Below are 14,270 nucleotides of genomic sequence, written 5' to 3' on the forward strand. Positions count from 1 at the left end.
TCATGGCAAACATCTAAAGAAAGTAACAATATTTAAAAGAACATATGAATAACAGAAAGTTAGAAATCAAAATAGGAGTAAAGTAACAACTTAAAACATGTATTACTTTCCATTCGTAAAAAACAACCTGAAAACAAATAAACGAAAAGGAAATCAGATGAGATCTTGAAGGTAGAGTAAAGTTAGTTAAAAAAAAATCCAAACTTGGCGGCAGAGTACATTTGAAAACGAAAATTAAGATTTGCAATTTTGAGATATGGAGTGAAACAGAGCAAAAACGGGTAACTTTAAGCTTCATGAAGTGAGAACTAAAACAAAATTGGAATTTGAAAACTAAATGATAGTTTAGGGTTACCGGCCATATGCTTCTTTCAAAACAATGTTCTTAGAGGTTAGAATTGGATGACAGCTTAAATTTCCAAATAGCTTAATGAGTTGAATGAGTTAGCTGCTTTAGTAGTAGGATGGAATAGTAAAACTTTTGAGAAGTGTGAAGTTAGTACAAAAAGAGTTTTTGATTGAAAAGAGTATCTGACATTTGAAAAGGGTCTTTTGTACAAAAGTAAACTTTGTACTTTTCAAACGAGAATGGGTAAATGTGTAGTTTGCAACTGATTACATTTACAATATAGAAGAGTAACTTTATCTAAGTATTTGCAAACCAGTACTTAGATGACCTCATAGTAGTTATGTGAGCTCATATAGTTAGTTAAAGTAAATTTTGGACTCTTTTTACCCCTTAATAAGCAGACGTGGGTGATTTTTAAGGCAGGGCAAAGGATGGATTTCCACAACATAAGATTTTCTTATATTAAGAGAGATGTGAGGATGGAAGGATGTGTAAAAGAGAAAGGATGGATTTCCACAACATAAGATTTTCTTATATTAAGAGAGATGTGAGGATGGAAGGATGTGTAAAAGAGGAAAACAGAAAAAATTGAAAGTGAAAATTTAAAAGTGAAATTTGTAACATTTCCATAAAAATAGTCCTTGCACACGTGAAAGACTGGATGACATGTGGACATCACAACACAACATGCAGATTGACACATTGGTCTCCAGAAAGATTGAACGAGGAATTAAATTCAAGGATTATTTTGATATTTCGACAAATTAGAAGACAAAACCGATTGTTCATTGTAAATTCAGAGACGAATTTGATGATTCACTCATTGTCTAACTAAGTATCGAGACGTATCAAATAGAATATGGGCTTGGAGATTCTCCGTACAAAATTCCTTGCAAAATATTTAGTTCCCTTGTCCGTGTGTTTTTTTTGAACAATTCCCTTGTCCTTGTTGACATCAACAATATATCGTTTTCAACCGGGAAATGGGAGTTCACGGTCTCTGGGAACTACTCTCCCCCGTCGGTCGCCGCGTCTCTGTCGAAACCCTCGCCGGAAAAACACTCGCCGTCGGTAAATCCCTCAAAACCTTAATTCCCCTAATCCCTCTCAATCCTCTCTTAATCGTGTTCCTTTTTCTTTTTTCAGACGCGAGTATATGGATGGTACAGTTTATCAAAGCGATGCGTGATGAGAAAGGTGAAATGGTTCGTAACGCTCATTTGCTTGGATTCTTCCGTCGTATTTGTAAGCTTTTGTTTCTTAGAACGAAGCCGGTTTTCGTTTTTGACGGTGGTACGCCGGCGTTGAAGCGGCGGACTGTTATTGCTCGTCGGAGACAGCGGGAGAATGCTCAGGCGAAAGTTCGTAAGACGGCTGAGAAATTGCTTCTTAATCACGTAAGGCTTTTTTTTTTTTCCTCTTTGGTTGCTATCAACAATGAATGAAAAGTGTGAAGCATAGACATTGACACCGAATAGTGATAGGTAGACATTGTGATAGTGTTTGATAGACACTAATAGTAACTATGTTGGTGTAAAGAAAGTTTTTACACTATCAATCAATTACAATCGTCAATCGTTGTGAGTCAAACACTTTGAAGATGAGTTCTTATGATGTTCGAGTAGTGTTGGAACACTTTCGAATACTCTCTATAACACTTATTCTCTTACACTTATTGAATGAAATCATTGTGGGTCCTACACTTTGAAAATCGGTCCTATAGAAAGTGGTGGGACTTACGTGAATTTCACCCAATAAATGAGTGAGTGTTAAGAACTTAAAATAGAGTGCTGGAAAGAGAGTGTTCATAACCTTTCTCTTGACTTTTAATCGTAGAGTGTAATTTCTATTCATTGTCAGTCTACCAAGTTTAATATTGTCAACCCATCACAACCAATCATATATGTGACTTGAGGTGCTTAAGTTGATAGTCAAATGTTTCTATTGATGTGACGATTGTGATTAACTGAAAGTGTAAAACTGCATATGAATTAAGTCCTTGGTCACATCCACTTTAAAGTCAAACACATGATTGCTTGTGATGTGGGACTGTCTAAAACTTTTTACACCGACAATGTATGGAAATTAATCTCTTTATGAAATCGTAACTGATCGAACATAAGCACATGTGTCAGTGTTGTATTGGATATCGACACATGATGAATACTAGACACACCTTCAATACGAATTACTGACACATGTTGAATACCAAACACATATTCAATATGAATTTATGACACATGTTGAATACCAGACATGCCTTCAATATGAATTACCAACACATGTCGAACACCACACTCATTCAATCCGGAGTATTGGTGCGACATAACATTCAGTTAGTTACACTGGGCATACAATTGGTTTCAGAATTTTTTATCTTTTTTCTTGGTGTTTAATCACTTTTCTTTTTTATGATGTTTATTAATTTTTGATGAATGTTGTATATTCACTTTTAGTGACATGTTTTTCGGTTTTGTATCGAAAAAACCGAGATATTTTTTACTATATTCTGTTGCAGTTATGTAATTAAAAGTAAATTCAGAAAATGGAAACTACAAAAAGTTTTCTTGAATCAGACTGTCTATTAACTTTTAAGGCTTGGCACTTGGCAGGCTTTTGCTTTGTATTTAAGTTTCAGTAGAAAGAAAAGTTATTTCAGATTTGCTTGTCAACATAATTTTTTTTGGAAAATTTGAAGTTGAGTGCAATTTGTTTACACTTTTCGGACCAAAGCGATTGAAAAGTGATTTTTAGATTTTACACTTTACTAACAGCAATGAGTAAAAATTAAGACCTTTCCGGGGACTCTATTTCGCTACCTCTAATTTCTTACCTCCTAAACTCGAACGAGCATGCCTTGGATGATTATCGTTGTTCCTTTGTAACTTGTTCGCTTGCTTGGGGAAATGTGTCGATTTTGTGATTTTAGAGGGACACCTGTACTTAGTTCTATGTTAGTTGCAAAGTGAAAATCTTGGAATTTATATTGAATCTTAGTTTATGGCTGTGAAGTATATGCGTTTTTATGGGTCACAGGTATCTTTGGAAGATAAATTTATCACTATTTTCGCTAATGGAAGACGGTGCATTGGATATGTATTCTGCTATCTTAACTTTATTTATTTTTTATTTTTACATTTTTTTTTAATTTCTTGACAGTTAAAGGCATTGAGGTTGAAAGAGCTGGCTGATGATATTAAGAACCAGAGACTGACGCAAAAGAGTGGCAAGAAGTCCCAAGAAAAATCTAATCAAATGGACTCTGTCGGTAGTGATTTAGAGAGAAGTCACACAAAAGAGCTAGAAGAAATGTAATTTGCATATACTGTTGTAAATCTTTGAGGCTTCTTTCTATCAGAATTTTATTCAATATTTTAATTATTGATTTAGGTCTGCATCTCTTTCTGTTGCTAAGGAGGACAGAAATCCACCGCAGACTAAAATATCGTCAAGTTGCAACCAAGAGGAGCTTGATGAAATGTAATCCACCTATATTCATCCCAAATGAATTATATATACATAAAGCCACAGAGTATCTCATATATAAGTTCCATGGGTTTTGTTTTTTTCTTTCCAAAATATAAATAATCTTGAACATGGTCAGTGACTTCCTATAATGTTTGGATGACTTAATTTAGGTTGGCAGCATCTATAGCTGCCGAGGAAAATGAAATACGATCCAGAGAAGGAATGACATCTACTGTAATTAATTCTTCAGATGCAGACGAAGAGACTATACTGGTATGTTTCCAAAAAGATGAAGTGGCTATAAAGTAGGAATTGCAATTATATGGTTTTCTATTACTGTGTACCATTTTTTGTTTATCATGTAACTTATACTTTTTGAGAAAGTAAACGTAAATAGTAGAGTCATTGTAAATGGTTGAGTTATTGTGGTTATTAAGTAAATATTTGGCCACTAATCGGTTATATTGTAAATTTCTGTTTATTTTTAATAAGCTGTAATTTTCTCTGTTGATGTTCCTGAATCTGTTGTTGAATCTTTTTCATTTCTCGTTTCAATATATGCAATATTTTTCCTATCAGCTCACAGCCAATGAGGAAGTTGATTTAGCTGTTTTAGCTGCTCTGGCACACTCGATGCAACTTGATATTCTTGCGCAGGTGAGATATTAGATGATCTTGCCTTTTGCCCTTTATAAATTTCTATTTTCTCACCCTTTTAACTAACATATTAAATGAAAAGCAATAAAAGGATCAGATAAATCATTCGATGTTTAGATAATATTTACTTGAAAACATCATTGTCAGTTGGACATATATTATGATATATCGTCTTTCATTTGGTTTATATATTAAAACATTTTAGTTTATTGTTTGATAATAGCTCAAAGGGAAGAAAGCAGAAGGACTAAGGAAGCAAGTTGACAGCCAAATAATACATGGGGTCAGTGATTGTGGCAAGGGTAAAGGGATTATTTTCAATGAAACTGATATGGTTGGGTGTAGCTCAAAATGTGACGTCAATGGGACATCAAGCAGTGACAATCAAAACAGAATTGATGAAATGTAAGCCGAATAAAAAGTCGTAATTTTGAAATTGTAGTGTCTTTTGTTGGTTGATCAGGGTTGTTTTGATGATCCCATTAGGTTAGCCACATGTATCGATATGGAGGAAAATGTGAAGTTAGTAACAAATGTAACAAGTTCAAGTTCTCTCGGGGATTCCACCAATAAGGAAAAGGATGGTAACTATGATGAAGATGAAGACGAAGAGATGATACTGGTTAGTTATATTTCTACTGTGTTTGAGTTATTTAACTCTGGTCTGTTCTGAATGTATTTCAGGAAACAGCTTGGTCATTTTCCATTTTGGTAATCTTAACATAGGAAATCACAATGATTTCAAATTTCACATTTATATTAAGCCGTGCTTGCTTGCAATGTTGGAAAATAGCAGCCATGGTGGAGTGTCGTGGCGGATGATGTGCCAGCCGCTATAGGCAATTTGTGCAGGGCACATGGCATGGCGACACCATAGGTGGCAATTTTGGCCATCCGTCATACACCATCCTCTACTCCAAACTTGAAAATTGTTGTGTCATGTAGCATTTAGTCTTAAAGAAGAAGAATAGTGTTTTTTATTTCAAATGCTTTGTTTTGGCAGCCATCTATGCACAGTGAAGTTGATCCAGCTGTTCTGGCCTCACTGCCTCCATCAATGCAACTGGACCTGCTTGTTCAGGTAATTGAGTTGGTAATGTAAGTTTTAGCCTAATAACCTTTTCGTTTATTCAGATATTAGTTATTGACTAGTTATTCTGCAGATGAGAGAGCGGTTGATGGCAGAGAACAGACAAAAGTATCAAAAAGTCAAGAAGGTTGGTGTAAAGAATTGACGTGCATTTGAAATGTGAAACATGTGTGATTGGAAAGTATCATAAAAATTAAACTTGGAAAATATTGTACATATGAAGTAATTATATATTTTTTTATGTAATAATTAAATTAAAATCTACCATTTACAAGTAAGAAACATCAATCAGTTCAGCTGAAGCAATTTCTATGACTAATATCCATCCCAACTCCCAATGTTCGGAACTAGTCCTCTATTCATTATGTGTTGATTACAATAGGGACTCTTAACAGCCATAAAATGACAGTTTGCTGGAAAACCTCAATGCTATGGTGCTGCCATAGCTGCTATTTAATAACAGCAGTGTTGGTACTAATTTGACTTCTATTTTGGTATTTATGTTAATGTTCAAGCAACTTATCACATACTGGTAGTCTTAAATACCAAAAGTAGTAAAACCTTTTGGGGTTCCATGCTATACAATAGGTGATTTAGAAACTGAACTTGTAAACTAAATGTGAAGTTTGGACTCTGGATATAAAGCTCATACATTTACAAGATATTATTTAGTTGGTATTGTTTTTGCGAGAAATTAGAGAATAGAGAAGAGTTGCTTTTACAGCGTTAAGAGGAGTGTTGATTCTAGAGTTGTAGTAGAGCAGGCTTGAGCGATGAGTAATCTTATTGGTCAATTGCTAGTTGAGGTCGTTGCACTGAAAATTTGGAAGATTACTCATATTATTGAATGTAATAATGGAACCTTTGATTGAGGATGTTCAACTCAAACTTTTAATGCAAATGGGATATTCTGATTCCTAGCCATATTAGGGTTTAGTTGATACTTTGTAATGGTTTCCCATTAGCTGTTTTATATCACTCAAAGGGGGTGACCATGTTCCTCATGCAGTTTTACAAGTGATTACTACAGATTTTAAGCTGTCTACTAACTTCATTGACAGTAACAAGTTAGATTATCTCCATGTTCTTTTAGTGATTTAGTTTGATATTATGCCGGTGCTTGATGGTTTTCTTTCTCTATTTACTATCTTCTAAACTTCTAAAACCGTTATATCTTTTTAATTCTTATTTATAAGAAAATTACATTTCCTTGATACTAATGGGTTCCTAGATAGTGTACATCTATGTGAAATTAGGAATCATCTATTTGAAATTAGGAATAATGCACGTCATCCAATTGGCTTCTTTCAGGATCCTGCAAAGTTCTCTGAGCTACAAATAGAAGCTTACCTTAAAACTGTTGCTTTCCGTCGCGAGATAAATGAAGTGCAAAAGGCTTCTGTTGGAGAAGGAGTAGGTGGGGTACAAACTTCACGGATTGCATCTGAAGCCAACCGAGAGTATATATTCTCTTCATCTTTTTCCGGTGACAAACAGTGAGTAACGCTATTTCCAATGATTTGGGCTTTTGGTTAGTAAAATGCCATTCTCAATAACTATTGCCCTTGACATGCTCAGGAGCTTTTCCAGTGCATATGATGTTTGATATATTTTCAATGTTGATAACATTTATCTTTGCATTCCTTAACATTTCAGAGGACTTACCTCCACCAGATTAGAGAGAAATGTTGAAGATGCACAACAAATGCAACGGGGAACACATCCTTCACATAATTTTGTAAATAACATAGCAGCAGGAAATGTATCTAAGACTTCAGCTGGATTGGTTGGTAATGATTCTAGTGAGCCTGTTGATGAAAGTATTGAGACATATCTAGATGAGAGGGGTCGGTTTCGAGTTAGCAGGTCAAGAGCTATGGGGATGCGTATGACCCGCGATATACAAAGGAATTTGGATTTGATGAAGGAGATTGAGCATGACAGAACATATGTGAACAAGGTTGATAACATTGAAACAGTGCCTAATACAGATAATAGTCCTTTAGAATGTTCTGGGAATAAGCTTAGTGGTAAAGCACAAGAGGTGAATTTAGAATTAGTTGGAGAGAATGTGGAAAATGAGAAATTAATGCTTGGTAAGGATACTTCTATAGAGATATCCTTTGAATATGATTGCAAGAATGAATTTGCAAGCAGTGGGGATGATATATTTGCCAGTTTAGTAGGAGGAGTATCTATGGAGCACTCTCATGCTGATGATACTGTGGTGAACGTGCAACCTTCTGGTTCTGATTCAGATTGTGATTGGGAAGAAGGACCTGTTCAGGATAAGAATACAATTTTTCCTGGATATAGTATGATGATAATAATAATAATAATGATAATAATGACAGTGAAGTAGAATGGGAAGAAGGGGATTGTAATGGTACTACAAGTACCTTGTTGTGTCCAGCTGAGTCGGGAAAGGTGGCATCAAAAGGGCGCTTGGAAGAGGAGTCTGATTTACAGGAGGCGATTAGGAGAAGTATTGAGAGTACACAGGATGGGAAACTTAAATACGTGTCACCTTCAGACGAGCATTCAATTGCTTATGAGAATAAATTAGATCCTAATTTAGATCATGGTGATAATGGTGGTTCTGGCTCAAACCCAATGGATTTAAATGATAATATGGTGGGTTCCAATTTGCCTAAGGAAGATCATAATGAACAAAGTGAATTACATGAAACTGTAGGAGACAAAAAGGAAAATTCTGTGACTAGAAACAACCCAGAAACTTCCCATTTCAAAGGAAGTCAGTCAAAATCATTTGTGGTAATTAATTCCAATAACACAGATACATTGAATAACGAACCTAGCAAACTGGATGGACACGATATTTCTGAAAATTCAATTTCAGATACAACTACCGTGATGGTGGATGAAGTTCCTAATCCTATTGTTGCAGAGGAATCATTGGATAATCATAGTGATGGTAAAACGTCTCTCTGTTGTAACAATTTGTCCAACGTGGGTGTGACAGAAGAGGGGAAAGATAAGCATATTAATGAACCTGAACCAATGAGTGATTTTACTGACAATACAAATACTGCTATTCTTTCCGTGGAGTCATCTTTAAAAGGAGCTAAAGAAGACATTGATATGGAGCTAAAATTGCCTTCAGTTAACAGTGATGGAAATTTGTCTATGGAAAGGATTAGTAACCTCTCCCAAGACTCGTTGAACGCCCCAGGAGATTTTCCTGTACAATTGGATGAGGTTCAATTGAATGAAGAAATGCAAATTCTTGATCGGGAATATATGAACCTAGAAAATGAGCAGAGGAAGCTTGAGCGTAATGCAGAATCCGTTGACAGTGAATTATTCACCGAATGTCAGGTGAGAAACTGAAGTTAGTCTATATATCATCTAATCATGAATAACCATTACTTTTTTCAGGAAAAACGATGCTGGGTGTTTCACGCTTTTTCTGCCAGTTTAGTTTCCCCTACCAACAGAAACACCTGTTAAACACTAACAAGTAATTTTGATTGAAGATATGTGCATAATAACAGTCTAAAAACAAAGTCTAGTTCGTATTTTGCATTCTTGAGGCACTGGTTTAGCACAACATGATTTTGTTCCTGAATAGGGAAGCAAATAATCAGCACTGAAAGAGGCAACTGGGATGGAACTTTTTTCTTTCAGAGAAGAGTATGTATAGAAATGTTACCGTCACACATGAAACTAGAATTTCAAAACAATTGTACAATACTAGATGTTTTACCTAAAATTAGTTTTGACAGAGATACTAAGGGTCTGTTTGGGAGTTTAGGAAGGGAGGGGAGAGCTTTGGAAAAAAGTTAAAAAAAAAAAAATCTGAAGCTACTTGAGTTTGTTTATTACCCAAAAAGATCACTTTTTTAAAAAAATGATTATTAACTAGTTCATGTGTTACCTCCTTGTTTTTGAAAAAAAATAGATTTTGAGAAAATGATTTTTATAAAAATCCTAAACAAACACTTAAAAATGACAAAAGTGATTTTTTTTTTTTTTTTTATAAAAAAAATCTGAAACAAACGGGGCCTTGATTTGGGGGAACTCAAAAAATGTATGAGGAAGATTTATAAAAATTCTTCAAATCCTTTCCATATTGTTATGATACTCTCAAAATAAAATAAAAAATATCAATCATAATCATTCTCTTATCATTCCCTACAAAATCACTCTCAAATAAGGTGGAACACTTCTCTTTCTTCCCCTCCCCCCAAAGCCCTGATCTCCTCTCCACCGCAAACTCCCAAACAGAACATGAATATTTTTTCTGGGCAGATGTGCCAAAATAGTCAGAGTAAACATAAATAGAGTGCTTATATCAATATTTGAGATAAGCTTCAGAGTTGTCTGGTTTATAGTGTGGTAATACTGGATCTGTTAGCAGAGAATGCCCACAGCCCAATATAAGGTTCATTAGCCTATTGCAGTAAGTTAGCTTTTCAGTTGTAACTAGCTTTGACTTCAGTCAAAGTAAAAATACTGTAAACTTGTAAAGCTAACTGCACTCATCATTATGTGTCTGTATCTTAAACTGTTGCATAAGATCTTAAACTTTTCTAGTGGCTACTTCTTACATGCTTTAGGCACCAGCTGACTGAGTAATCTAGACTTGGATGCTGTTAAAGGACACGATTAACTGGCCGTGGTTTCATCCTAATAATTTGCATTGTATTGTTAAGGCTTTTGAAACATTTTTTTGCTCAGACATATGTGATAAACCATTGCATTGTATTCTTCTTTTTCTCATTCCATATAGGCATACCTCTTGATTAGTGATTTTCTACTCCTTGTAGTATGTTAAACACTTATGTTTCTCATGCTTCTGATACCCTGTAGGAACTACTGCAAATGTTTGGCTTGCCATATATTATTGCTCCTATGGAAGCTGAGGCACAATGTGCGTACTTGGAACTCTCAAAACTGGTTGATGGTGTTGTGACCGATGATTCTGATGTCTTCTTATTTGGGGCACGCAGTGTTTACAAGAATATATTTGATGATCGCAAATATGTAGAGACATACTTCATGGAGGTCAGTATCTGCTAATTCTGGTGCCCATGAATAAATTTCTGTTAGTTTTTTTTTTTCCTTGTTCTTGAAATTTTATCAATGTTTCAGGATGTTGAAAAGGAACTTGGATTGAACAGAGAAAAATTAATTCGCATGGCACTACTTCTCGGGAGTGACTATACTGAAGGTGTAAGGTGTGACAACTATTTACCTTGCTTGTTCTGGTGCATAGGTGTGGCTAGTGAGGCATGCCTTTCTATATGGAGATAAACTAATGTTTCTTTTCATTATCTAACTAGTAATAAGATATTTTCCATATGTATTTTCCCTGCATTTGTAGCAGGATATCAGTTATAGCTTATATATAGGCTCCACAATTGTGACATGACTGGATTTTTTGTGTGGTAATGTAGTGGGATTGGCATTGTTAATGCTATTGAGGTATTAAATGCGTTCCCTGAGGAAGATGGATTCCTGAAATTCCGGCAGTGGGTTGAGTCACCAGATCCCACCATCCTTGGAAGGTTGGATGCAAAATCTGTATCTAAGAAAGGGTCAAAACTTGAAGAAAAGGAGTCGCCTGATTACATCCAAGAAACAAAGCAAACTTTCATGGATAAGCATGTAATATATTTCAAGCTTTATCTGCTTCCAGTAATATATTGACGGATAATTTTGCACTTTATTGTGCTTGGATTTGACATATGTTTTGTTTTCTAAACAGAGAAATGTTAGCAAGAATTGGCATATTCCTTCTTCTTTTCCAAGTGAAACAGTTATATCTGCTTACATATCTCCACAAGTTGATAAGTCAACTGAGCCTTTCGCATGGGGAAAGCCAGATCAGCTTGTTCTTCGCAAGTGAGTTTATGTGTTATTTTTTTCTTTTTTCTTTCCTGTTTCCATAGCCCTTATTTCCACCTAATTATTGTAGAAAAGAATGAGTAAAAATTGTTATTCAGCAGGGAAAGCACCCATTAAATAGGAGAATTACAAGTATTGTCAATTCCTAAAAGGTCATAAAATAAAATACTGATCTTAAAAATAATTGAGAATATCCCAACTGCTGTGACTGAAATGACAGTTAAGCCTAAGAAAAGATAGAGTAGAAACAGATGTAGATTGATAGAGAAGTGTATTCGCTCACACATCCCCTCAAGCCCAAGATGGGTGAGGTGATAAAAGCTCAGTCACCTTGAGTTTGTCCCTCAAATACTCTGCTATGCTTGAGCGTTAGAGAATGATAAACCAACAGTCCTTCTCAGAATGATAAACTGATGCATTTCAGTTTTTCGAGATTCTATATTGATGGCACCTTTGGATTGTTCTTTTAATTACATTGTTTTGAAAATGTACATGTATTTCAATATTGTACAATACTGAGTCGCTTTTTGCATACAGAATGTGCTGGGAGAAATTTGGGTGGTCTAGCCAGAAAGCGGATGAGTTGTTATTACCTGTTTTAAAGCAATACAACAAACATGAGGTTAGAGACTTTGCTTTATTGTTCTGCTCCTTGATTTTAGTGATTATGTTATTTTTTTGGTTGTATTGGTAGACAAAATTAATTTGATTGATCACTATGAAGGCTAGTATTCTTATTGGTTATCTTCTGTCTTATTAGTACTTCTACTCATTATTAATATCCTGATATTGAATATTATAATGTAGACTCAACTGCGTTTGGAGGCATTTTATAGTTTCAATGAAAGATTCGCAAAAATTCGTAGCAAGAGAATCAAGAAAGCAGTAAAAGGAATTACTGATAAGCCACCTTCAGATTTAATAGCTGATTCTTCGGAGAACATGTCCAATGGTACGAAAAATGGGATAGGAAGTCCTGGTGACCCTGAGGATGACAAATTGGAGGCTTCAGAGGGAACAGAGAAAAGTCTTGCAGCTAGGAAGAAATCAAAAACAAAAGAGTCAACGAAAAGGAAAAACGACGGGAATACTGTTGCTAAGGAACATACAAAGAAAAAGAAAATAAATGATGTTTCTTCTTCTGCACCTGCTGCATCTGAGATTGAGAATTTACAGCCATGTATGCAAACAGAAGGGCAATATGATGGTGAGGATTTGGTTCAGAAAAAAAGTAGCCGTGGGCGAGGAAGAGGTAAAGGTGTAGGAGTAAAAAGAGGCAGGGAGAAGAAAAGTCGTCAATTTCAACCGTCTGAAACTGAAACATCATCTAGTAGTCTCGATATTGACAATCACGAGCCAAGAGCACAAGTTGATTTGTCAACAGCTCATGAAGTTAAGCGAAGGGTAAGCTTCATTCTGATAAGAATTTTTGACCTGAAAATATTAAATACAATGCTCCTTCAGGTTTTTTTCTCTCTTGAGATCCTTCCATTGTTCTTAAAAAAAAAGATATAATTTGGTGCTTTTCAATCCAGTCAACTTCATGAAATGTCTATGTTATCCCTATCTAACTTTGTTATTTATGATTGATTTTAATTGTAATCTGTTTCTTCCCACCCACCCATAAATTTTGGTTACGTATACAAAACAAGCAACATCTTTTATATCCCGAAAAACAGAAGAAATCAACCGGTTTCTTTAATACATTTGCTTATGTCCTGTCCTACTTACGTGTTGTTTTCTTTAATACATTCTCGAGATGTGATCTTGAAAACTGTCAACTATTCTTTCAAGGATAAAAATGAAAAGGCTTCTTTAAATGGTAAGTAAATAAAAGGTCCTACTAACCTGTTGTTTACTTTTCCAGTCAATGCGATCTCGGAAACCTGTCAACTATTCTTTCGAGGACCTTGAAGTTGAAGATGCTGTTGATTCATTTGATCAGAGCAATCAGAAATGCTTGCGTCGAGAGCTAGTAGAAGAAAAATCTACGTGCATCGATGGTTCGAGCATAGGGAAAGAAAGCGGGTATGCTAGAAATTCCTCTGAAGGATAACTTGCCAGCAGATTATCTGGAGCCAGAAACAGATGCTGGTGCAGCAACACCAAGGACTCACCCTTCAGATGACTATCTTGAAATGGGAGGTGGATTCTGTGTAGACGATAGTGAGATGGATAACAACCATGATGCAATTGATGATATGAATACGAGTACTGCAAACTCTCCACCCTTTTCTGAATTATTGGGTGAAACCGATCGTGATAAAAGTAGTTCAGATATATTATTTTTGGGTGCTGAAAAGGCTACAAGTGAGGTACAAGATGTAGGGGCATGTAAAAACTCCAACAAACTGCCTAATGACCAGCTTCTAAATGCTGACATAGGGGTATTAATACCGGAGAATGCTCATCACAATAGTGAGAGCTCCAACGTAGCTTTTAGCGCTATGCCGTTTTTGAGGAAAAAAAGAAAGAAATGAAACATTTCCAACTCTGAATGTCCCAATTGATCTACCACTGTAAATAGTTTTTACATTTTATCTTCCATTTGATCGGAAAGAGAGGGCTGTGCTGACATGGTAATTTTTTTCCTTCCAATTGGGATGTTCCGATCATTGTGTTTCCTGTGGGTTGTATAATTATTTTAACACACAAACCCCTTCATTTCTGTTTGGTTGTTTATTTGATGCATTGAAAAGTGGAAGATGATGTGCCCCAAGTCTGTGGGTTGTATAATTATTTTAACACACAAACCCCTTCATTTCTGTTTGGTTGTTTATTTGATGCATTGAAAAGTGGAAGATGATGTGCCCCAAGTTAGACCCATTGCACGTA

General features: G+C 35.4%; 1 pseudogene across 1 annotated transcript; it reads left to right on the forward strand.

Moving 5' to 3' along the window:
* Positions 1-1,279: 1,279 nt before the first annotated feature.
* LOC146905529 (DNA repair protein UVH3-like) lies at positions 1,280-14,236 on the forward strand (annotated as a pseudogene). Its single transcript, XR_015017463.1, has 19 exons — positions 1,280-1,420; positions 1,496-1,746; positions 3,509-3,660; positions 3,740-3,829; positions 3,988-4,090; positions 4,397-4,474; positions 4,698-4,879; positions 4,961-5,096; positions 5,478-5,555; positions 5,638-5,691; positions 6,876-7,060; positions 7,221-8,903; positions 10,398-10,592; positions 10,680-10,765; positions 10,985-11,195; positions 11,296-11,432; positions 11,973-12,057; positions 12,243-12,839; positions 13,303-14,236. The product of XR_015017463.1 is annotated as a DNA repair protein UVH3-like (transcript).
* The last annotated feature ends 34 nt before the right edge of the window (positions 14,237-14,270 follow it).

The sequence above is a fragment of the Medicago sativa genome, chromosome 7 (assembly GCF_051527215.1).
Source record: "Medicago sativa cultivar Bolivia chromosome 7, Bolivia_mono, whole genome shotgun sequence".
Taxonomy (NCBI): Eukaryota; Viridiplantae; Streptophyta; class Magnoliopsida; order Fabales; family Fabaceae; genus Medicago; species Medicago sativa.